This window comes from Lycorma delicatula, chromosome 9 (assembly GCF_047948215.1).
Source record: "Lycorma delicatula isolate Av1 chromosome 9, ASM4794821v1, whole genome shotgun sequence".
NCBI lineage: Eukaryota > Metazoa > Arthropoda > Insecta > Hemiptera > Fulgoridae > Lycorma > Lycorma delicatula.
The window spans coordinates 17,828,876-17,856,164 of NC_134463.1; the positions used below are offsets into that span (position 1 = coordinate 17,828,876).

The 27,289-nt window shown below is 29.1% G+C and overlaps 1 long non-coding RNA gene across 3 annotated transcripts in view; it reads right to left on the minus strand.

Annotated features, from left to right (window-relative positions):
- The window catches only part of LOC142329731 (uncharacterized), a 42,833-nt gene extending 15,836 nt beyond the window's left edge, over nt 1-26,997 (minus strand). The window contains exons 1-2 of one of the 3 annotated variants that reach the window (XR_012757583.1): nt 26,847-26,997; nt 13,132-13,850 (exon numbers count right to left, since the gene is read on the minus strand). This is a non-coding gene — a long non-coding RNA (uncharacterized LOC142329731). Of the gene's footprint in view, nt 1-13,131; nt 13,851-26,760 lie in introns of those variants that run through there. The other 2 variants (XR_012757581.1, XR_012757582.1) reach the window with 2 other exon arrangements.
- Between the last annotated feature and the right edge of the window lie 292 nt (nt 26,998-27,289).

Sequence of the window (27,289 nt, forward strand, 5' to 3'; positions counted from 1 at the left end):
GCATGAATAATAAAATGTAACTTTGTTCACGAGCACAAAAAATATTATAACATTAAAAAAGTTTCAGAAAAGATACACAAATGTTAGGTCTAAATTAACTATAACCATAACATCCTAAAAATTACTCATAGTTTTAACACAATTAGTATAAAGTACAACTGTATATAATTAATGTAAAACGAGTTCAGAAACTCACATTCATATTATGTACAATTAAGAAAATTAACTATATGTCACTACTTACTTTTTTTAGTAGAGGACAAAGGTGCAAAATAGCATCATTTCATTATTCGCAGAAACCAATTGGTAGAACTATCAAAATAATTCTCTTAATAAGTATTCAAGTAAGATTATCTAGACTAAAAAATTAATCTACATCGTTAAATTGAATAATAATCATTAAAGGTACCACTAGAAAAGACGCTACACAACCATGTCGGATGATGTATTAACGCGTTCTCACGTTGCTTACGAGATGTAAAAAACAACCTTAATCTGCCGACATTTTTGATGGGCATTTTAAAATCTACGCGGGAAACAGATCAGGTAAAAGTTATAAATGTATTATAAACAATATTATTCTGGAACTTATCAAAACCTAATAAAGAAGATAGATTAAATTAAAATACTATACATACATTATTTATTCACACGAATATATTATTATTTTTTTTTTTTTTATCCACTATCAGAGTTTAGATTACTATTACACTGATAAACATAATTTTTGTTTCCTAATGTTTGATACATGATTTTAAAAAGTTTTTTGATGCTGAAAACTAATATTAACTCAGAATCTATCAGCCACATTGTTTTTTAAATTTTAATTTTAATTAAAGGATTTTTTTTCATTTTTCAACAAATAGTTGTAAGCATATTACAACTAATACTGGACAAAGAATTAAATCATATCATAGTCACACATTACTACATATATATACCTATGGTTTGATGTGAACCAAAGGATCATGTAACCAACTATTACTTTTGTTTAACAAGTGTGGAATTTCTAAAAAATCTAAATATACTGTAAAATAAGCTTCATTGCAATCTGCAATCAGGCCTGTACCTCACAGTGAAATTATTCCAGTTACTGAGCCACCTGTGAATGTATGTTTCGAAAGCAGTGATGAAGAACCAGGTTACACTGCAGAAGACAACAATAATATTGATTTGAGTTATCTTCCAATAAGCCACATCTTGTATCACAAGGTAAATTAAATGATTTGATTAGGGATTTAAATTTATCAAAAGATCAAGCTGAACTGTTAGGGTCAAGACTGCAAGGTTGGAATTTACTTTAAAAAAATACAAAAATTTTAGGTTTTGACTTTAGGCTATACTAAAACTATACTACTAAAAAATTTTAGGCTATATTAAGTACATGTGTTTTCTTTGCGAATGGGATAACCGAGCTACAGATAAACAATATGTTACCAAAGAGTGGAAGAAATGAGACAACTAAACTCCAAATGGAAACAATATTATAACCTCCTCTTCATATCAAGCTAGGAGTCATGAAAAATTTTGTAAAAGCACTGAAGAAGGCTAGAACTGGATTTTTGTACATCAGGCAAAAATTTCCAAATGTAAGTGAAGGAAAATTTGTTGGTCCTCAAATAAGAGAGTCGGTTAAAGATGATGTATTTAAGTCTATATTAAATAATGTAGAAAGTGCAGCTTGGGCTTCATTTAAAGATATTTGCAAAAATTTTCTCGACAAACAAAAATTCAAGAATTACCACAATATTGTTAATCAACTTCTTACTTCATACAGAGCTATGGGATGTAATACGTCTTTGAAGATACATTTCCTCCATTCACATCTGGATTTTTCCTGGACAACCTCGGAGATGTAAGTGACGAACACAGTGAATGTTTTCACAAAGACATTTAGGTGAAGGAAAGTATAAAGGGAAATGGAATACTAACATGCTAGCTGATTACTATTGGACATTAATCCAGGATGTGTCTGAGGCTATTTATACAAGAAAAAGCATCAGCGAAATTATTCTAACACAGGTATGGCCATGCAAAATTATAAATTTTACACAGTTTAACAAAATGTATTTATAACAAAGGTATTCATTATGTAATTTCACAGCCGATGGTATCTAATGACATAATGCGCTAGCATTTCACATCTTTTTACGAAGTAAAGGAAGTAAAAAATTACGGTTTTCAGATTTCAACAGAAATATCCATTTCCACCATCCCTGAATTCATTTTGATTAGTTTCGGCATGACATCTGTATGTACATATGTATATATCTCGCATAACTCGAAAACAGACATAGAATGATGAAATTTTGGATTAAGGACTGTTGTAACATCTAGTTGTGCACCTTGCCTTTTGATTGCAATAGACTGAACCAAGTGTCCAAAAAAAATCCCAAATTCCAAAGAAATTTGGATTTTTTCTTAACTGCAGTAATAAGTCCTCATTGAGAGTTTTTCAATGATATATCATTGGTACTTATTTTCATTGGTTCCAGAGTTATACCTAAATAAAATTTTGATTAATGAAGTATGTGGATCTTATAGAGGAAGGCACATCGATCGGTTCAATCAGACTTCATCTCTCTTTTTTTTTTAACTTTTTTTTGTAATTTTTTTAAAATTAAAAAAAAATATATTAATAATCTGTTAACCTCTGAATATAAAAAAAAATTATGATAAATAATTATTCAATAATAATAATAAAAAATATGAAAAAATATCAGAATTTATTAATGAAATAAAATTTTATGTACTTTCTATTAAAAAGAAAATATGTATATGTAATTTAATACAAGGAAATCATGTGTTGTCCACATCAGATTTTTTATATTATAACAATACTTTTAAAAACTATTTTCAATATAATTTATTTAAAAATGTATTTTTAATGTAATTAATTTTTTTTCACAAAAAATGTTTTAATTTTGCTTTGATTAGAACTGCATTATCTTAAATGAATTTCAATGGTTTTCTGAGAAAAATAAATTACGACTATAAAAGGTAAACAGGTATACTACTATAACTGGCTTCTGTGGTAGCGTCTCTGCATTTCATCTGGAGGTCCCAGTTCGAATCCCGATCAGGCATGACATTTTCACACATGCTAAAATCATTCATCCATTCTTCTGAAGCAATACCTAACATGGTTAAAAAAAAAGTATGTTGCTTTCCAAGCTGTTAACTGCAACTTGTGAATGGAAATGATTTTACAGCCTAGGAACTCTTTATAACCGTATTTGAAAATATATAAAGTTTCATATCATAAGTAAATATCCTCAATGAATCGGGAGCTAAAAAAAAAATTAGATGTTCTGAAACTTTTTCAAAATTTCGTAATTCAAAAACAAATTTAAATTTCTCAGTGAACAAAACCTATCCATATTTAATTTATTTTTTAGTAAAAACATTACTTAAATGATGACAATCTCTCATCGTTTAAAACTGGTATATAATCGTGTATCTTAAACATACCTAATTCAAGGCGTTCTGAACGATTAAATAATACTTGGACAACCGCACATGGTTATTCATTCCAAAATTGCTATACCTATTTTGGAGAAACTATTTGAAAGTTATTTTGCACAAAATTTGTTTTTTTTTAACAATTTTTTTTTATAAATCTTATTGTGCGCAATATTTTATTAACCCTGCCCTTTGAAACTACTAAGTGCGATATTACACCCGAAAACAGTCTTTATTCTGTCATTGTATAGTCACTAAATTAGTGATTATTCAAATATTCCATTTTAACTAATACAATTGTTAAATTTTAAAACGATAACCAGATTGATAAATAAATTACAGTGTTGATTCTTGTGTTAAAAAAAAAAAAGTTTCAAAATAAAGGTATGTTGCAAAAGGGCTTTGAATCCCAATCAGGTTCAATATTTTTACATCTTAAAAATTTATTTCATAATTAAAGAGAAAAAGATAACTGGATATTAATATGTTGTCAATTCAAATAGATTATGAATATTTGTTTTAGTAATGCGTGATGACAATAAAAGTTCCTTGGTGCACTACCTGGCCAGCATCTCGTTGCTAGACATGGTTGTTATGTAACGCTTCCTCACTCCAACCAACTCTCTTTTTCTGTTTAGCCTCCATAACCACCATAGGCATTACTTCAGAGGATGATATGTATGAATGCAAGTGAAGTGTAGTCTTGTACAATCTCAGGTCGACCATTGCTGCGATGTGTGGTTAATTGAAATCCAACCACCAAAGAATACTACCGGCATCCATGATCTAGTATTCAAATCTGTATATATAAGTAACAAACTGCCTTTACTAGGATTTGAACCTTAGAACTCTTGACTTTGAAATCAGCTGACTTAAACCATCTACAAATGTTCAAGGTTAAGACAGTCTACCGCTGTAACATTGTTAGGTAACTTTAATGTGGCAGGTTTTGTACAGGAAAATCTAGGAAATGTTTCTTTTCTAAATGTTATCATACATATAAATGTTAAAAATGCTGCTGCTCACCTTACAAATTGTAAGGCGGTATTGTTTTCTACAGATTGTGATCTTTTACAATCAAGTAATTTGTTAAACTGTTGCGGTAATTCTCACAATTTAGGTTTTTCTAATCTTACAAATATTAGTATTAATATTGTTTATGGTGAAATTTTTCATAGTGATAAGTATAACTTACCTTCAGAGATAACGTTACCTAAAATTTTGAATTCTAATCTTATATCTGATCAATACATACCAGATTATAAAAAGATACATTTTTTAAGATTCAACATATAATAAATGTGGGTTTGATTGTAAATAATATTTATTTTTTACATCATCACATAAGTATGAAGCTTGTGTGTGGAACATGGAAATGGAATTTTATGGTGTATAAAAATGTCACGCCTGACTGGGATTTGATATTGATCATGATACAGAAATTTTTACTGAGGAATTGCGACTATGTATTAATAATATTGTTTACTGTCATGTACCAAAAGTACATATACAAAAAATATTTTCAAAGCGGTCCTCTAGTGAACATATTATAGCAATTATTAATAAAAAATAGTTCCTTAATCTTCAAAAACAATATAAATCTACTTTAAAATTAAATAAAAATAAAATTCTTTCAGTATGTGATAAGGTGGGTAAAATGAGGGTGTTGAAGTGGCAAGATAAACGAGATGTCTTGTGTTTGACAACAAAATTAGAATGCGTAAAAGTAGTACAGAAAGGAAAGAAGACAATGGTCCCAAACATTGTCAATGATTATATTTTTAGACAGAGTTGATAGGGTGTATGAAATGCTGAGCGTATACACACTTGAAAGAAAAAGATAAAAAGGGAGAATAAAAGCAGTTCTACCAACTTTTAAATTTATATAGACTATTTTCAACAACAATTGTATTAATTATACAAGGGCTTTTGGATTATTCCTCCATCATCAGGGATTATTGATTAATTATGAATTTTATAGTTGTGAATATAAATTTTTATAATTAATTAAATCAAAGATAAAAATTAAAGTGATTATGTTCATAACTGTTATGAAATACACATTGAATCACTTAGCCAATCCAATGGTTATTAATTATTGTATAATTTGCTTAAATAGTATATTGTTATAAAATCTGATTTGTTCCTTTATTAGTTTATTATTACTCAGATATATATATGAAATTTCGCTAATATACTAGTGTTATGAAAATTATTGGTGTATTCCAATATTTCAGTAAATACATTTGGGTTGTAATTTTGTCCATTGGGTTGTAATGTTCCAGTTTTTAAAATTTTTCTATTAGCCTCATATTGTGAGGAACAGCCTGTATTTTAATGGAGTTGAATATAATACTGTGTATCTATTTATTTTAATGTTATTATTTTACAGCATTAGGACCATCATGTGGTCAAAGGTTATGTGAATGCGATCGTAAATTAGCTGAATGTCTTAGAAGGCTTCCATGTCCACGTAGTAAATTTGTTTGTACTTCTTCACCACGGAGATTGTTACAGAATATATTAATGTTATAGCACTGGTATAATTCGGTGAGTTCTGCAATTTACTATTATCAGTATTTATTGATAAACTAATTAGTACTGTGCATTTTAAGAATAGTTTTTTAAAAATTTATTTTGGTAGATATCATTTTTAGATTTACATGGAAGACTTACATTTTTATTCATGATTTACTTTCAAATTTACTTGAACATTTTCGCATATCCATGTGTATATTCATGCATTTGGAGTTACATGCATGTAACCATGTATATTTACATGTACATATATGTATATTGTGAATTTTATCCATTTTTTATTTCTTTGTACAAAGTAAAGGAAAAATGTAATTGTGAAAAATTTTGGTTTTCAGATTTCAATGGAAATATCCATTTTGACCATCCCTAAATCCATTTTGGCTAATTTAGCGTGACGTCTGTATATATGTTTGTATCTCCCATAACTCCAGAACGATTAGCTGTAGAATGTTGAAATTTTGTATTTAGGACTTGCAACATCTAGTTGTTCACCTCCCCTTTTGATTGCAATCAACTGAATCAAAAGCAACAACCAAAAATGTTCAAAAAATCCTAAAATCAAAAATATTTGGATTTTGGACTTTTTCTTAACTGCAGTAATAAGCCCTCATTGAGAGGTTTTCAACAATACATCATAAGTAGTACATATTTTCATTGGTTCCAGAGTTTAGCCAAATAAAATTTTAATTAATGAAATATTTGGATCTTACAAGGGGAAGGCACATTGGTTCGAATCCAACTTAATATACAAATATTTTTTTAACTTTTTTTTCTTTTAATTTTATTGATTCGTTAATAATTATTAACTTCTGATTAAAAAAAAAATTTAACAATAAATAATAGTTCAATAATAACAATAAAAAAAAATATGAAAAAAAATCAGAAGTTATTAGCAAAATAAAAGTTTCTGTACTATTCATTTTAATTAAAAAATTTTTCAATAGACGTTAATAATTAGTAAATCAATATTTTTAATTTAAAAAAAATAAAAAATAAAAATAAACGTATACGAAGTCGGATTCGAACATTGTGCACATGGTTACGGATTCAACACGTTCTCACTTACACTACATATCTACTTGAGCGATGTGAAACAAAATTAATATATAAAATAACATAAAATGGTGATATGGATACCACAAAAAATGTGATGTAATGTGATATCTACCACAATGAAATTGTGTAACTATCCACTTTATTAAAGAATTGGAAGATCATATCTCACTTTCAAATGAAATAAGTTTAAACAAGGAGCAGAAAAAAATGTGTATATGTAATTTAAAAGGCGTACTAGGAAGTCAAGTTTCTTGTCCATATCAGATTTTTTTGTTTTGTAGGGCATAAGTTAGGATTTCAACCAAATGGTGTTGTGTACGGTATGTAAAATGGCCTGTTTTCCAAAAAAATGTTTATTCTCTCCTTTAATGTAATCTGTGCAATAGCAGTGTTGTTTTTGGGAAGTTAGGCGATAACTTTTCAGATTGTTCATCATAACCCACCATGTTGGTCTGGTGGTGGATGCGTCTTCCCAAATCAGCTGATTTGGAAGTCGAGAGTTCCAGCGTTCAAGTTCTTGTAAAGGCAGTTACTTTTATACGGATTTCAATACTAGATTGTGGATACCGGTGTTCTTTGGTGATTGGATTTCAATTAAGCACACACCTCAGGAATGGTCAAACTGAGACTGTACAAGACTACACTTCATTTACACTCATACTTATTATCCTTATTCATCTTTTGAAGTAGTACCTGAACGGTAATTCCCGGAGGCTAACCAGAAAAAGAAAGGAAGTTGTTCATCATAAAAAAATAGTTGTGTGCATCTGGCATTATGTAACATAGTAGTACATAATACTCTAATAAAAAACTTCAATGGTATTAATTTTATTCTTTCTATTGATTTTATGCTGCTGTTTTAACTGCTTAATTTCCCCCATGTTTTCCATAACAATTGCTTGCATAAAAGAAGGAAAAAAATTGCTTTTGATAAAAAAAGTCTTCCTAATTTTTTTTGCATCTCAACATCTGAAATCTTAGTACAAGATTAATATCATTTTGATAATTTTTTATCTACTTTTTTGTATTATCACAAATAAATTGAAGTAATCAAATATAATGTTTAAACTCCTGGAAAATGTGATAGATTGTATTTCTTCAACCTGATGTTTCTGCCATACCTTCTACATCTTAGGGAGTAGGATGTTGAAAATGAGATGTGTGAAAGGTAAAATCTCACATTTAACAAACTGGTTTCTGTAGATCACCAAAGTTAAAGTATGGTAGTTACAGTACCGTAAAATTCCATAAACAATTATATGCATTTTTAAAAAAAATTGATTTTTATTTATTTGTGTAACCCTTGGCTATATATCATATTGATTTTTAATTTTTCTATTTCATTTGGTAAGGAGTAGTATATCACAAAAATCGTAAATCAAGAAAATGTTTCAATCTTATGAAACTTGAATATATTTTCTAAATGATGCATAGTTTTCAATCTTTATGTCTTTGAACCGTTTGATTTGTTCAAATTTGCCAGAAAGCAAATTTTATCAACTAATGATTTCCATTCTAATTGCTTGAAACACTCCAATAGCCAATCATTACCTAACATAAGGATGCTTACTATTACATGTTGCTTTTATCAACTCAAGTTTCTGGAGAATTTTTTTTGAAGATATATAGAAAATTTTATAAATTCTCTCTTTTCCAGCACAAAATTGGAACAAAATAAAAAATTCAAGTCAAAATTCTTACTTCTCAAGTACCACTCTTAGTGAGTGATCTAACTATTATGTAGTTCTGCCATTTGTTGATAGATAGTGTCACTTGTCTAAAACAAGAAACTTTTTAGATACACTGTGCCTATTTCAATTATTGTAATATTAAATTTGAGAATAGTGAGAAAATTTATTCAAAGTATTTTTCTTTATGGTATTACATCCTTCATAGCTCTGTCTATGTTTTATGCTTTTCTTTTTCTTTTCCTTTAAGTACTTGCTGTCTAAACTAGTGGTGGGAAATAAATATCATTGCTTACATATTATACGCTCTTCTGGTACAACTTGAGTTGATTTTACATCAGATACCTGATATAAAATCAGATCACCTATAAGATGGTGATTAATATTACTCAAAATTATTAAAATTATTACTTTGTTTTGTTTTTATTTTTAATGATAATTAGTCACTTTTATTTGTTTCAGATAACACTTTAAAATTATTAATAATAAAAAAAATATTGACTATGATATTATATAATAATACATTGTGTGTTACTGATTAAAAAAAAATAGTTTTGTAGTAAACATATCATCAATGATACCACCTATCAAGTCATTTTAATTTTTAATCAAATAAGTTTTAGAAAATAAAGAAAAAAATTTCAGCCAATGGATGGATGATTATAAGCTAAAATGAACAAGCTGATAAACAGTGTATGGTTATTTGAATGTTTTACGAACTTTGTTAATAATGTGATGAATGCTTGTCCAAAAGGTTAGTATTTAATTAGATTAAATTAATTAATTAATTTAGTATTTAGTTAGTGAATTTTTTAATTATTTCTATTAATGCAATAAGAATGAATTATTAATCTTTAAATTGAAAATTGTTTCAGAATTTTATGTTTATTTACTGAAAACTTAAAATTGCTTTTATTTTCGACCTGATTTCAGTTTTTATTTTAACTTCTAAGAAAATAAGGGAGTATTGCATGGATTTTGTTATTGAAATTATTATATTATTTTAGGAGGGTTAATCTATACATTCCTGTATTTTTATGAAGTGCAAAATTTTGATGATATGAGTTTAATTTTAAGCAGCAGTGTATTATTTAGGCAGAGTTCTTGGTTAAGTTTATTTAGTTTGATTTTTACTCAGTTGCCATCATTGTTTCATCATGTTGAATACTCATAAAAATGAATACATCGAAGTGGTTATTTTCATTAAATGTATATGTTAATTGGCATATCAACTTAGAACTTTGCAACACATACCGATTTTGATTATGTTTTCTAAGAAAGTCCTTAGATTAAACTATGTTACATAAACAGGGTAAAATGATAAAATTGGTATACTGAAATTTTATCTAGTTTTATCACCCTTCATAATTTTCCTCAGTAGTTATTTCTGGAGCTTGGTATTCTCAGTTAGCATCCTAAGACCACTAACTAATATCTCCTGATTTATTTTGGTAATCATTAATCAAGTTTTTAATCTGCTTAGAGCCATTCTAGTATTACGTATCTTAGGTGGAGAGAGGTTCATGCTTTGCTTACTTTTGCTGACAAGGTTCAGGGGCAGCGGTTACTCAAATTCTTATGTAGAATAAAAAAAGAAAGCAGAATCAACAAAATATTAATAATTTTTATTACATTTAGTGGAGGAAATTAAAACAGGCAAAAAATTATCAGCTTGCATTACAGTGCCCAAGCGTACTGCCGGGTTAATTGTCTGCAGTAACTCAATTGTATATCAATAGATTTTTATGAATAAGGTGTACTTTTGTTCAAAATAAAATTTTGTAAAAGTAAAAATTTGATCAAACAAATAATTACAAAGCTATTGAAGATTAAAGAATTAAGATGGCGGCCATTTTGAAATCTTTGAAGTTGACGTTTTCAAAATTTTTTATTTTGTAGAACAAGACACTATTCTTAGATTTGCCAAATTTAATTGAAGTAGATTTTTTGCTCATTTTGGTGCTCAGAATCACTTCCTGAAGTTTGGAAAATATGTCCCAGTACACTCCATATATAATTATATGTTGCTTATATATAAACAATCAAACAATTGAAAAGATCACATCAATGCTTAAATTATATTTTATTTTGTAGAAATAATTGGTATTGCATTATCAATTTGTATTTAAAAATACTAGTTTTGCTCCAGTCTATATTTCATTTTGTAGAAATAATTGGTATAGTCTGCTTTATCAATTTTTATTTAAAAATACCAGTTTTGCTCCAGTCTTTTGGGTAGAAATTATTTTAAGAAAAATATTGTACTTCATCATTTGATATCACCAGAGATATTCCAATAAAATATATAACTTATAACAATGATCAAAGATATTAAGATGCAATTAATAAAAGTAGTTGTTATTTAATTTATAATAATGATTCTTTGATTATATTGTTAGATAAAACATTAAATATTACAACCTAAAAATTTATGTTCCATTATATCAATTATGTTACAATATAAGTAACATAATATGAACAATAGAAAGATCAATATTTTGGGAGGACCACTTGATAAAAAAGATTTTTGTTAGGAATTAATTATAATTTTTATCTGTGCATAAGCTTTAAGGTTAATACAGATAAAATTATTTTTTTTAATCTGCTTGTTAAATATTTACTAATTCTTTTCTGTGTTAGATACGGTTTGTCATCGTAGTTAGAAACTGTAAACATTTCTGTTATCCATAGGGTTTGTGTGAAACTATTCACAATGTTAAATTAGTTAATATATATTTCCCAATTTTTATGATACCGATCTGTGCTAATCAACTGCAAAATATTTCATGAGTTACTTGATGTAAGCGTAGTGGTAATTCACAGATCTGACTTTTTATAAGTAGTTTATTTTTGAAAGTAGTTAATGCAATCTGTGAAATTGTATCAGATTTTAGTGTTAGTTTTGGTTGTAGTAAGTTGATCATTGTTAGTCTACAAAATATTTGTAAATGGTTTCTGCAAAATGTTATTTAGACTGTTGTGTTGTCTCCTATTATGTAGCCATAATTTGTAGCCTATTTTGTAGCCGTAACTGAATCTCAGAGGAACAATAATGAAGTGCTAAATCTTACTAATTTAAGTTTGTTTCTCAACTACTAATTGAAAATACAACTTTTCTACTAAAATTTTTATATAATTTTCTTCTTAATAAGAGAGGCTACAAGTATATATATTTGTTCTATATGGGTGGGAAGTCCCCCACCCATACTAAGACTAATAAATACAGCTTAATTGGGCTCTCTACTGCTGCCAATTCTCAATGTTGATATTGCTCAGTGCTGCTGGAAAAGGTGGGGAGGATAAGCCATGGTGGGGGTCATCCAATGTGTTCATTCATGGTGGGATGACCTTAGTAGTAGTTGATTGTGGAATGATGGCATATAATGAGTATGTGCACTGTTGAAGAGCATTTATTAGGTTGTGTGTGGGTTCATGAACGTCCACACACTTGGAGAATATTATGAATAACTTCTTTGTGCATTTTGGGAAATCATCACCATCACAGCAAATGTTACTGACATAGGAGAAGAAGGCTTTTGCATTGGAAAGTGTTCTTGATGCACCACGTAATGGGATGTCGAGTACTTGAGCTGAGACATGTTGCTGTGGAGATATCGATTCAACAATCTCCGATGAAATCAATGCCCAGACGTTCTGGAGAATTAAGCATTACAAGATGGACAGTGCGAGACTGTATGCAGAAGGACTTAAAAGTTAAATGTTTTCATCCAGTTACAGTTAATGAATTGAGGGGCAATGGCCTTGATCAATGTGTTTATGCATGTTAGTTATTGACTGAATGCTTTCTGAGAGCAAATATTAAAAAGAATGTCATGTTCTCTGACAAGTTTGCGATTTATTGAAGCTCCCGTAACTGAAATGTTTATTCTGTGCAAAAGACAGTATTTTTATTATCATTTTATAAAAATAAACATTTTTTCATATATTTGAATTAACATGCTGAGGTGAAAAAATATTTATTATTGGATTTTTTTTTTTATTTCTGTGCTTCTTAAATAAGCAAATAAAAAATTCTATTAGTTATTTAGATAAAAATGAATTATTGGCATGTTTTGAAAGATGTGATAGAACGAATGTTACTATAACGTCACTGTAATACTAGACTGAAACATCCTAGGGGAAAAGAGAACATTTTCATAAAGTGGCTCTTAAAAAAAAAAAAAACAATATTTATGGCAACTAAACAAAGCTGTATTATTTAACCACTAGTCTTTAAATAAATTTATATTTGTAACTTTTACTTTGAATAATACAGAGTGAGCAACATAAAACTGAACCCATAACATAATCGCTGCAGAATCAGTAGGTTATGTTGGAATGAAATTTTATGATTGATACGCATAAATTAAATAAGAAAAACATAAAATATAATTTAAATGTTGCATTTATTTACCTTATTGTTACAAAAGATGTTCAAAATGACCACCCTGGACATCGATGCACTTTTGTCCTCAACTGATCATATTGAAAGTCGTCACACAAAATGTTGTCAATTGCATTGATTTCTCATTAATGTTCACCTTCAGTTCATTAATATTGTGAGGGATTAGATGCATAAACTTCCTTAGATTAGATGCAAAAATCACAAGTAGACCACTCTGGGGAACATAGAAGCTACCGTCCTCTGCTGACAGCTTGTTGTCTGTCTCCTTCAGTTGAAGCACAGTTGTAACACGATATGGTTTGAATCTTAATTCATGAAGAATATGACAAGATGTGTATTTAACACCAGGTTGTTGGGATAAATTGTGTAGAGTTTTTTTTGGCCTGGCAGTAATTCTCTTTTCAATATCAGCAATGGCCTGTGGAGTCCTAATGAAAGTTGCCCATTTCGTTTTGCATTTGAAACTGAACCTGTTGTACACCATTATTTAACTAAATCATGTATGCTATTCTTCGCTGGAATTCAGGCATTTGGAAATTTTTCTACATGTACTTGATGTGATTCTTCATACAACCCAGAACGAATGTAGGCCTCAACTGTAGCTATCCTCTCCTGGATTGAATAAGGTGTTTTACACAATCACAACTGCACTCACAATACTGCACCGCAACAAAATGTATACTACACTGACATGTAACCACCTGACAAACAGAAACAACAATTAGTAGTAACATATATGTACATCCACTAGTCATACTAGTTGTGTGAGAGTCTTTCATAAATAATGTTGGGTAGTGGTTTCACTATGCGTTCGGTTTTATGTTGCTCACTCTGTACAATTTAATATGTATATATCTTAAAAATATTATTCTTTTTTTATAGTTTATCAGCTCTATTTCAAGAAGCAGTATAACATATTTTGGACTAAATGTTGTTTATTTGATTAAACTTATTTAATGTTTTTAATGAGTAATGCACTGAAAATTAATTTTTAAATTTGATTCATATGTTGAAATTTACCATTTTAGTTTATTTTATTTTATATATAGTTTTAGAGAGAGGTTGTGAAGACTGATAGTTATATTAATTAATATAAGTTGATATCGATAGTAATATTATTAAATGTAAAGGATAGAATAACTGGATTCCTTATTCATTGATTGAAGAATTGAATATTTTTCAGATCTATTACAAATTTTAATGGGTCTGTGGTAAGAAGAAAACTGCTGGTCCTTTGTTAAGAAGGTTGACTATGCTCCATATGTTTAATGTTATAATTTAAATCTTGTCAGCTACTACATCAGTCATTACATCATTACATCAGTTAAGTTATGCCTGCTTATGAGGGGGAGTACTGTAGCCATGGTTCCTTTCTAATAATTTTTATCTAGGCTTCTTATAGCAGCTGATTTTAGCACTGGATAGGCTAAATTAGAATTAAGTCTGTTAGTGTTACATAATATTAAACCTTATTTATGACAGAATCCTAATCCATTATTCAGCTACAATGCATACTAATGTTCATTGGTCAGGAGTTGGAAAAAATCAATCTGCTGTCTGTATTGCAATATCTGTTAGTGAATGAAAAAACAACAAATTTATCTATCTGTTTTATATGTAATTGTAAGTGTAATATTTCAAGGATACTTGATAATAATACAAAATTTTTATAACATGATATCATGTCAGAAATTATTTGCTATATAAGAATTATTCTTTCTTTATGGTGCTATTACTGCTTGCTTAAACCAAATGAGTACTGTCAGCTTATATGATCTATTTAGTACAAGTAATAATAGATCTCTGTTACTTTTGTTTTGTCAGTTCATTTTAATTCATTTTTCTTTGCAAGGAAATGTTTTGTGTGGATAGGAGGGATTTAAATGCTGAAATTTTTCAAAGGTTCTGCATGTAATATAGTTTTAGTGTTTTACTTTATCATAATGAATATGATTGAATAGAACATTTAAAAAATGTTTCAGTTTCGCTGGGGAACAAAAAATAATTTTTTTTTTGTCTCTGGAAGAAAAATGTGTGATTTTGATATTATTCTTTCTTCTGAAATCAAATATGATATCGGTTTTTCCTCATCATGCAAGGTTTCCGAGAGCAGGTATTTATAATTTCAAACATTTTAATACTTTCTACATTCTTAACTACACAATATTCAAACATCTGACTCACTCAAAGTAAGAAGTTACGATTTTCTGCTATATTTTGCCTGTGGAGCAACCCTCTTGATAGTCCAACAATTATCGGCTAGCATATTAGGATTCCATTTGACCTGATACTTCAGGGCAAATACTTTTCCATAACTGAAATTTCCTAATGAAAGTGCTCCCCATACTAATTACTAACTGTACCAAGATTTTCCATGAAGAAATCTAGGTGCAAGTGCAGGAAGCGTACTTTTAAGGACATATTACAACCCAAATTTTTATAGATGTTATAAAATTGTTGACAATATCACGATAATTTTCCGCCTTTCAATTTCCCCAAAAACTCTGAGTAAAATTTTTGAATGCTTGCCAAGCTGGTTTCTCCAGTGGATTCAATAAATAGTTCCTCAAACTTTTCATCATGTATTAGTGATCGTATATGTGGACTCACAAATATTCCTTCTTTAATTTTTACATCACTAATTTTAGGAAACTTCTGTTTTAAGCATATGAAACCAGTAGTGTTGTCCATGGCCTTGACAAAATTCTTCATTAATCCTAATTTAATGTATAACAGAAGTAGATACACATTTTTAGGATTACACAATGGGTCATGTTTCACATTTTTCTGTTCAGCATTGAGCGATACACATTTAGACCATTCTTTTCTAATGAAATGGTTTTTTCTGTCCCTACTATCCCAATCACACAAAAAACAACAGTACTTTGTTTAACAAAGCTGCATACCAAGAATAAGTGCAATTACCTTCATATCACTACAAATATTCCATTCATACATTGCACATTGGCTTTTCCAATATAAATTAAAAGTTTTATATGTTTATTTTATACTAGCAGAGTGAGCCACAGGTACTGATAGGAATTTATTGCCATTATGCAGAAGCACAGCTTTTAAACTAACTTTCGAGGAATCAATGAACAAGTGCCATTCTGTTGGTTTATCTTCATTACAAAGTGTCTCCATAAGAGAAGAAATGTGTTGACAAAAAACAGATATGTGGGGCCCAGGTCCTTGTTTGGTCCCTGACTTTACACCCAAAATAAAATTCATAACATTTTTTACTAAAGGAGTAAGGTTTCACCTTTGGGACTTGAGCATCACTTCACCACGTACATAAGAAAAATTGTTAGAATGATTTGAACAAACTCTAGGCATTTTGTAACTAAAGACTAATTAAAAGAAATAAAGTTATAAATATGCAATATACAATAATTCAGACACACAAAGCAGTTACAATGACGTGTTTACTGATTCACTAATACCTTACAACTGGCATCGTTCTGATGAGTGTGCAACACTAGGTCACATTGTACATGTCTATACACATCTGAACCTGCACAACAGTAGCAACACTACCCTTTGCGTTAGCTCATTTGGTCCCATCATAATTACAATGCTCTAATAGCTTTTACTTTACAGTGGACAAATGGATGAAAAAACTTTTTAAAATATTTAAAAGAATTAAAATAATAAAAAAACTGTGGGTGATGGAGAAATTCTGAATACATATTTGAAAAATATAAAAAACTGCATTAAATACACCTATTGGTACTCGTGTGACACAAATCATATTGATCAGTGTTATTATTAATTAATCAACTCTCAACTCTACACTGCCAGTTAGTCAGTGGATTTCATTATAGATAGAGACTTTATTATAGCTAATTCTATTGCAAATAGATTTTGCAAAGTCTGTTGCGAGTGGTTTTTTTTATTCAGATAAGTTTTATATAGCCGAAACTTTGGTTAACAGTAATTTTATCACCATTATCTTCTCTATCCTGCAAAATTACCTCATGAACACATTTAAAATTATGAACAGAAGTAGATATTTACCCAACTTCTTAATGCTTGGGGAGCCATTACTGAATTTTTCATTAAAATCATGCTTAATTTAATTTCAATTATGCCTTCATAATTTCTTTATTTTTAAAGTATTAATATTATATGAAATGAACAGCATATGAATTTCAGCGGAACTCCTTTTGTCTATAGAAAACACTTCATGATCATGTTCCCTCAGGTCGACCATTTCTGAGATGTGTGGTTAATTGAAACCCAACCACCAACCACCGGTATCCACGATCTAGTGTTCAAGTCCGTATAAAAGTAACTGCCTTTAATAGAATTTGAATGTTAGAACTCTCGACTTCGAAATCAGCTGATTTACAAAGACGCGTTCACCACTAGTCTTTTTAACTGTGATTGTAGTAATGTTTTTCTGTAGTTTCACCTGATTTACGAAGTCAGAGTAAGTACATCGTGTATAATGTTTGTTACTTTCAACATTTAAAAACTAGCTAGGTCAGTAATTTACTAAATTTATAACAGTTATTTAGAATTCTTAGTTTATTTTTTGAATAAGCCTATAAGAAATAAAGTTGATTAATGTTTTCTTATCGTAACTGCTTTCCAGGACGCTGGTTTATAGTTCACGCTATGAAAAAAATTACTTTTGTATCTTTTGCAATCCTACAGTATAATTATCCCTACAGTAGTATTTATCAATAACTTACATGGAATAATGTAGTACCACCAAAACTAAAAAAAAAGTTCATAATTAATTTAGTTCAGTAGAAAAATAAACATCAAAAATTATTATTGCAAGGATAAAAATAATAATGATTATTTTATTTAGATTAGATTATTTTATTCTAATATGCGTTCGTGTAAAATACACACATTTTAGCCTTTTCTTAATCCTTATAAGACTTTACAAGGACAATAATTAGTTTTGAAATGTGTGAATTTTGGGCTGATGAATGTTTCAGTTTCTCCTTTATTAGGAGCCCATATTGTAGAGGATTGGAGTTTTGTTTCACAATTTGGTCTTGTTAACAGCAACAGCAGAAAAGATACCTCCTGCTGCAGCAGAATAGGAATGTGGTAAGCAGATCATTGCCTTAAAAAATTTTGTAAAATTTGAGATGATGTATCACCAACAGTATTTTTCATTTCAAAAGTAGTGTTCCAAAATTTCATAAATTCTTGATTCCTTTTCAATAACTCTGTGGACTTGGCTAACTCTCATTCCCCGCCTGCATCAAAACACTTTTTGCAATTACATTAGGGAAATGTACAGTTAATAGCATGATACTAACACTTCTTTTGCAATTTTCTGGAATCAGCACAGACATATTTCTTAAAAGGGGATTGAAAAAATCCACCCTCTTCAAAACTTGTTTGCAGAATCCAAAATAAAAGGATAGACACTTGACTTAAAATTCCTTATGGTTTTTTCAATTTATTCCATGTTCTTCAGCTGCTGTATAAGAGCCTCTATAGGCAGTATAAGAATCTCTATTGTCTGCAAGATTTAAGAGCAAATGATGAAACCTATATGAAGTCTCCTGATACACTTTAAGTTTAGGTGTGTTACAAGTGGTAGGAAAATGGCCACAAATAAAAAAATACACCTTTATGACAGGGTCTTGAAGAGAATTTAAAATTGACTGGGCTTGCTCTATTCCATCTTCAACACAAAAATTAAAATAAGACAGTAAAACATTCCACTGTTCTACAATCCTTTGAACTACATAATTTATAAACAACCATCATATTTCACCTAATTTAAGTTATGAGCTTTAATGTTGAATCACCTTAAATTCTTCTAATCTTTCTGGTTTCTTTAGAATAAAATTGGATATGTCACTATAGAGCTCTTCAACAGCATGTGGAAGGTATTTGCAGTACAAGCTTGTGAAGTCTACACACTAACGCTGTGCCAAATGCATCTAGATATATATATAAATGTTCATTCAACTCTTTAAGCTTATTCCTGTTTGCTGCCCCATCATTATAGAGGCATTATTCTCTGTGGAGTGGTAAATCCTAACAAGTTTGTAAGTGGTACTTCTAATTCTTCAAGCAGCAAAATAATTGTTTTGAACAAAGATGAACTACTGACTTGTCAGTGATGCTTAAGAATGAGTCTTCATTTTTGACTCATAGCAACAGCTAATGATTTTGTAAAAGAAATGTTTACTGATTTATCAGCAATCAAAGAGAAAGAGTTTTCTGATAAGATATCTCTAGCATCAACCGCTAAAGCATTATTTATTAAATATAAAGCATCAGTGCAACCACATTTAATATTTTAATTATTGCACTATCAGGAGCGATTGCTTTTATTATATTAATGATGGTAATGTACCCATTAATTCTAAAGGAAGATTATTCTCTGCAATTTTGCTTCAGTAACTTTATTATGTAATGAGGAAAAGATGCTGTTAATAGACTGGTGGCTACACTAAAGATGGTGATTTGTATATTCTACATTTGCTTTATACTAAGGGGTATTTGCAAGTATATGCATAAGGCTCTTGCTACTGTTAATTTCAATATTACAGTATTTATAGTACGGCATTTGTTTTTTATCATCACTAACTGTATAGTTTTTTCTGTGTTTTTTCATCCTGATAATTATACTGTATATGAATTTTTTAGACTTACACAATACAACACTTACCACTAAAAATAATTATTAATACTATAGAAGTATAGTAGTAGTCCATCACACTACATATGCAACCCAAACACAGAACAAAATGAACTGAGTTTGTGATCGTGATCATAAAACATTTTAAGTACACTGATTTCTCTGGCAGGGCATTCACACAATGATGATTAAAATTTACATGTTAGTCAAGTTGAAAGGTAATACATTTGCTAATTAAAGGTCTTTGCACTGGCTGTCAAGGTCTCAGTGACCACAGGTAGAGGTAGAGCATCTGACTGGCATTCACATAACTCATCATCAAGTGAATGGGAAAAGAGATAAATAGTAAGTATGGGCAATCTACCAATAAAGAAAGTGGTAAGAGGGGCAGTAAAAGTTACTTCCAGGCAGCACGTGCTCATTCCACCCACAACTCATTGGTTTATAGTAATTTTGCCCAGGATGGAAACAGCAAAAGCATTTTTTGTTTTTTGTCATATTTAACTAAATTACTTCATAAAGTTAGAGGCCAAGAGGTCAAATAACTATATTTTTATCACTTTCCTTCTGCTTTGAAAGTTACTTAAGTAAAAGAGAGGGAGAAGTGATCTTTTTGTTCCAGCAAACACATATGCATACCAAAACTATTTTATCTGTGAAGACCTCTAGATGTAATAAATTATGTAATATTTACATTTCTATCAATAATGATTTTCTAACTTTAATCAGAATTCAAATAGATGTGATATCTTGATTACATGGTAGCTGAAGTGGAGGTTAGTTTGTACTTCTAAAATTCATTTTAACGAGATAATTTCTGCATATACTTTCTAAATATAATAATATTATAACAAATATTGTTATAACAATATTAAATTTCACACATAGCTTTTACTTTTTAAATAAGATTTTAATAAAATCAATGAGAAAGAAAAATAATAATATTGAAAAATATAGTACTATACAAAACTTTTTTATATTTGTAAAGTGTACATTGCAATATGTTCAACTTGTGAACAATAAGCAACCCCTATGGCCCAATTATATGAGGATGATATAAGTGACAAGCAAATGAAATGTAGTCTCGTACCAGACCCAGACCTACCAATCCTGAAATGTGTAGTTAATTGAACCCCAACCACCAAAGTACACCGGTTTTACTAAGATTAAATAGCTTTTACTAAGATTCTAATCGCAGAACCCTCCACTTCAAAAATCAGCTGTTGCAACAACTTAACCACAAGACCAGTCAGGTGTAATACAAATATATAATGATAAAATTAAATCTAAGTAATTTTAAATTATATTATTATATTTTTTAATTATTATATTACAGTATGCATCTAAGCTAATTTCTGGCTTATTATGCAACTACTAGTAAGGAAACAATGTTTCCATATACTACCGCAGGTAGAGGTTACGTCCCACTTAGTACCAATAAAGAAGCAGCTGGCTATTTAAGGATACTACCACCGTGGCACAATAAATGGGGATCTTGTTGGAAATTATATTGCCCACATAACTGTTTGTGAGTGATACAATTTTCATGGTTCCTATCTCTTCAAGGAAGTAGGCAGTGCAAGAGAAGAAGCAGATTGAAGTAGTTAAAAGTCTTACCCAAGACCAATTAATTAGATCAATGTCAAATATAATTTGCAAATAACAAAACATAATATACTTATAAAATTAAAACCTATAGTATTATATAATATGATTCATAACCCTTTTCACTACCCAATTTCACCCTTGGTATCCCTTCATTCTAATATCATTCATTACTAACTCGTAAGTACAAAAAAAAACCTGACTGTAAGAAAATATACCATTAAATTGGATATTTGATTCTATGAGATCAACCCATCACTAGAATTGAAAACTTTTTTAATTTTTTTAAGAGGAGGTAATATAGGCTATATCATTAATGTAAATTTTACATTTTTAGAAGTATTTACGATACCTTTTTGATTCAAAAACAAAGTTATTTACCTCATAATTTTCACTTTTTACTGACTTTTGTATAGTTAAATAACTTTAAACTTTTTTAATTTACCCAATTTTTCTGTTTTTGCTATAAAAAAATAATGAACAAATTTTTCTGTTGTGTAATTAATAGCTACAAAGAGCACATTTAAAACATTCTAATAAGGTTCTAGCATAAATTTCATCATCCTAGCTCAACAAGTTTTTGAGAAAATTATACTTAAGAATTAAAGAATAAGAATTTTCAGAAATAGAACTGCATGAAGTAGTCCCTTACTAATTCTTGCTCTGTCAGTTTCTTCGAAGATATTTAGTGCACTATGACCAGGTTAAAATACTAAGTGTTTATTTAAACATAATTTCCTAAGCAACTTCATTGAAAGACAAGACAGCACCATATACTTCAACTTTGAATGCATAAAATCCAATGAAAACATTTTGGGAAGTCTGTTCCAGATGACTATAAAAAGATTCCATGGGATTTTGGGTAATTACATGTAAATATTTCCATAACAGGTTTCTATCTGATAGGCTTTCAAAGATTGATTTGATAACTTGAGCTACATCTGGTGGTAAAGAATGTTTATGAGTACACTGCTCACCTGTGATTTTGCATCTATTGAATTTGCACCAGAAATTTTTCCCCAACAGGAATTTTTGGGCGGTCTTTGATAAATGTATATTTTATGTAAAACATTTCTTCTCATTTTCTAAACTGTTTAGGTTTCATCAAATAGCAAGACAAGACCAAAATAATTCTGCAAGCTGTTTATTTCCCTATCAGTCAATCTTCCAGTACCAAATAGGAATTTACATCAAGTTTTTTCCTTTGTAATCTTCAAGTACCTAAACGAAGGCTTTGCAATCACTATCACCCAGGTACTTTGAATTATTATTACTATTACTCGCAGATCATCAAATACTTCCTCCAGAATAGTTCATCCTAAAGCAGTACTTTCCACTTTTTCTTGAGCATTTTTTAAATTTTCAATCATATGGCAGTATTTTCTAAGTATTTCAACATCTATAACCTTATCTGTGTCAACACTGGTAGTATTTATTGAAAATTAACTTTTTATTAAGTAAAATTTTTAACAGAATTAATAATTCATAAATTTCAAATGACATCAAGAACAAGTTCTGGTACAAAAGAGAAAAAGGTAAGGGGAAAGACAAATTAAAGAGAGTTTATCAGTTGAAGATAAATTGGATTTGATTTTAAGCAAATCTGATAACATTGAAAATGAAATTTTAATTGAAACACGAAAAAAAGATTATCAATTGATAATATTGAAATGATACTTCCATAAATTCAAAAATGGAATAACATGATTATAATATATTTCTCTAATAAACTGTTGAAAATAAATGATGAAAATTTGAAGTTAAATAAAATTTGTCAAAAATTTTAAATACTAAAAATAATAATATAAACCAGTAGTTGAGAAAATATAATTGGGATCCCTTTGAGGAAACCTGAGCATATTTTTGATATTTTGAATAGAATATCACCTGTAATTGGGTTTCAGTTAAATGAAGTAATGATTGACAATTATCACACAATTTTTTAAAGAAATTCTGAAACTTGCAGACTACCTCTATTGAATTGTCAAATTTAATTGCTTTTGAACTAAAGTTGAGATCCTAAAGTAAAATTGTTAAACTTTCAATATTAGTTGGGAGAATTAATATGATATAACTTTGTTTACATGAATGAATCTATGTCTACTGAAAATTGGAGGCTTCAAGGTGGCCAGCTAAATCTATAGAGAAAAGTTTTGCTCCACAATGGGAAAATTTATGGTACTGTTAAATAAATAATATGTCTGCAGTTAAAGTTATAATCATCCTTATAATCATCTTCAGACTTAAATCCTTAAAGCCATGTACTGAAATACATATGTAATAATTAAATACATATTGTTAATGATAATTGGAATACAAGTTAAATCATAAATGTAGTGAAATAAGACTCTTAAAGGGGACTGCTGAGTTACTAAAATTACTTGTTTTTCAATTCCATTTCTGCTTGTGTATTATATAGAAACAGTCAATTACTTAATTATATAAATTAAATTACAGTACTTACTCAATTTTTTTTACTATATTTTAAGTTAAGCATTTTCACTTTGTATTCTATTGTATACCACCAGTAATTAATGAAGAGTTAACCTACGATTTGTTTAGGAGCTTCATACGAGTAGTGTCTTTCTCTGGATAGATAGATTGATGATTTTTTTCTTTTTAGTTATGGGAATGTGTGTGTGATAAGAGTGTATGAATGCGTGCGTGAGAGAGTTGTTTTGTCTGTACTTAATTGACAAGGAGATATTAGTGATATCTATGGGTGTGTGTGAAAAAATATGTTTGTTGTACATGTTATGCAAATTCATTTTTACTGGTTACTGGTTAGATGTGCATTTTTGAAGAATTTTGATACTTTTTTGTGTTTGGTAAGCAGCTGGAAGATTAAACAAGATATTGTCTTTCTATCTGAAACATGCATGAAATCAGCTGATGAGATGAGGCTTCTTTATATAGAATAATGGATTACATAATTTTTTGTGTGTAGTAATTTTTCTAAAGCTACTGGGCTTATTGTGTTTGCATCTGTTATGGAGGGTTTTATTTGTATGACAATAGATTGTATACTGGATACAGATGTTATTCTTTAGGAATATATTTAGTTTAGTTTTTACACTCTTAGTGTTTATGGCTGGAATAAGCAAAATTAGACTTGAAATTTGACCTTCACCTTCTTCTTCCTACAATTCCAACACGCGATACCTTATTAATGGTTAATATTAACATAAATATTAATGAAAGAATGGATAATAATGATTAACAATATCTACAAATACTCACTATGAATGAGTACAGCTCCTTAGTTAATTTTTATACTAGTTTTTTTTCTGGCGAAAAATGTTTTACCATTATCATCGCTCGGATACTAGAGTTACTGATAATAAGCTAACCTGTATTTATCACATTTTTTATAAATCAAGTTTATATAAACAAAATATTTATAATGTTGTTATTCTGACATTTTAATGGTCATAGGGCTGTTGCCATGCTATTTCTAAGGACAGAACTCAAAATAATTTTGTTAAGGATTTTAAAGAGGTTCTGGATTATGATAAATTAAGGTCATATTTATATGAACATGATTGCAGTAAAATTCTTGATAATGATGTTGATTTTCAGTTTTAATAACTTTTTTATATTTTATTACAGTATATTAATTAATCAAAATCTGTTATTTTAATTTATGCCATGGACAACAGTTGGGCTGTTGTCCATGGCATACAATTTCTCAGATGGACTGTATAAGAAAGGGTGTAAAAATCCTCACAGCCACAAAATTATACTGAACACATTAAATTTAAAAAAAGATAGATGTGTGGATTATGGCAGCTAAAATTTAATATTTTAAAAATATTTATTACCTACTAAGAATCAGTGAAAAATTATAAACCCCTATACTGGTATGCCTACTATTAAAAATAAAATTTGTAAATGGTAATGTTGATTCTGATGAGAATGAAATTGTGAATATTTTTAATGGATATGGTTCTTGGAGCTATTCTATTTATAATATTTATTAATGACCTATTTTTACATAAATGTTATGGTAAAGCTATATGTTTTGCAGATGATACTGCTCTAGTATATTCATCTAAAAAACATTTTAGATTTCTGACTTATCTGGAAAATTCAGGCTTATGGTTTTATGTCAATATATTAGCTCTTAATGCTTTAAAATCCCAATATCTAATTTTTATGTTTGCTTCCAGCTTATTAGCTCCATTAATATACGGTAATGGTAATTGTGCTCATACTCAATTACAATGCAACTGAGTCATCTCAGGTGAATTTTATTAAATACTTAAGGTTGATGGTAGATGACAAATTTTCATGGAATTTGCATATACAAAGTGAAAAGATATTAGTTTATATGCATTAAAAAATTTTATCATATAAAAAATATTTTTCCAATAGTGTCCTTCAACAAATCTACTTTTACTACTTTATTCAAAATTAAATTACGGATAGCACTGCTGGGTATCAACTGAAGAAAAAGAGAGATGAGATTACGACAGCTAAAAAACAATATTTTAAAAATATGAAGGAATTACCTGCCAAGAATCTGTGGAGAATTATAAATCAGTGAACTGGTATGTCTGCTATCAAAAATAAACTATCTGTAATATGTGTATATGGTAAAGTTGTTTCTGATGAAAGTGAAATTGCTAATAATTTTATGGTTTCTGACTTTTATGGTTAAAAGATTTCTGGCTTATTTCTTGATATTCATAAATCAACAGATACAGTTAAACATTTGCTTGTATTAGATAAAATGTATAGTGCAGACATTAAAGGTTTAGCTTTAAAATGTTTTGCATATTATCTGGAGGGCCGAAGTAACTGCATATTTGTGCGCGATTGTTAGCAATATCCTGTAGGTGAACTGTGGAGTCTCCTCAGGAATCAGTTCTTAAGCATATTCTATTCATAATGTTTATTAATGATTTGTTTTCGCATATATTTTATGGTAAAGCTTATTAGATTCATTAATAACCAAAATGTTGATTGCAATCATATTAAATTTTAATTGTATTAAATGGTATCTTTATTGACACCAACCTGATACAAATGTAAAGATATTTACATTTTTCTCTCACTATATATCTACTAACAGTGTTGTCTTAAGTGAGAGAAAAATGACTGAAGAAAATAGTGCATATGTGTTGTTAAGTGTATTAAGGGTTTTTTATTTTAATTTTTTATTTATTAAATTGTTGATCTGATACTCTTACCTATATGGTCAAGCTTTAGCTTTGTGGGTAGTAAACTACTAGACCTACTCACTGGGTTATACTTCATGGGTTTCTTGTGTTTTTCATGTATGTATTATGAATTGATGCAGTTGAAAATAAATAAATTTATTGTTATTACTATTGTCTATTTTATTCGCGAGGAACTAATGAAATCAGTTATGAAACTGTACTTACATTCTTTAAGTTTGACATAACCTACAAATATCACCTCAACTTATATTTAAACAAGCACAGTGTCATATAACACTTCACATACTAACTTTCTCTTTTTCATTTATTCCTCGATCACCTGCAGGTTTTTTAAATATATAATTGGATTTTCGGTGTCTTTTTTTGTAGTTAGCCATAAAAACAAAATAAACAAATAACTCATAATTTATAGACAACCACAGCCAGTGTTTACTGGATATTGCCGTAATAATTCTAGCAAGAGTATGAAATACTATTTTAGTATAGTTTATTATTCAAAAAGAATTTTTACTAAAATACTAGGCAAGTAAATGCTCGCGCAAGGTAATATTTCGGGAACAAAGATTCAGAAAATTTAGTGTCTAAGTTATTACATCTATTTTATGTGGTACCTGAATATTTATAATTGAATTAGGAAAAAATGAAAATCAAAACAAATTACCAAACTTTGAGTACGACTTCCTCTTTGAAGTAAAAGATAAATTTGAACCGATAGATATTGGTAATCGAAGCT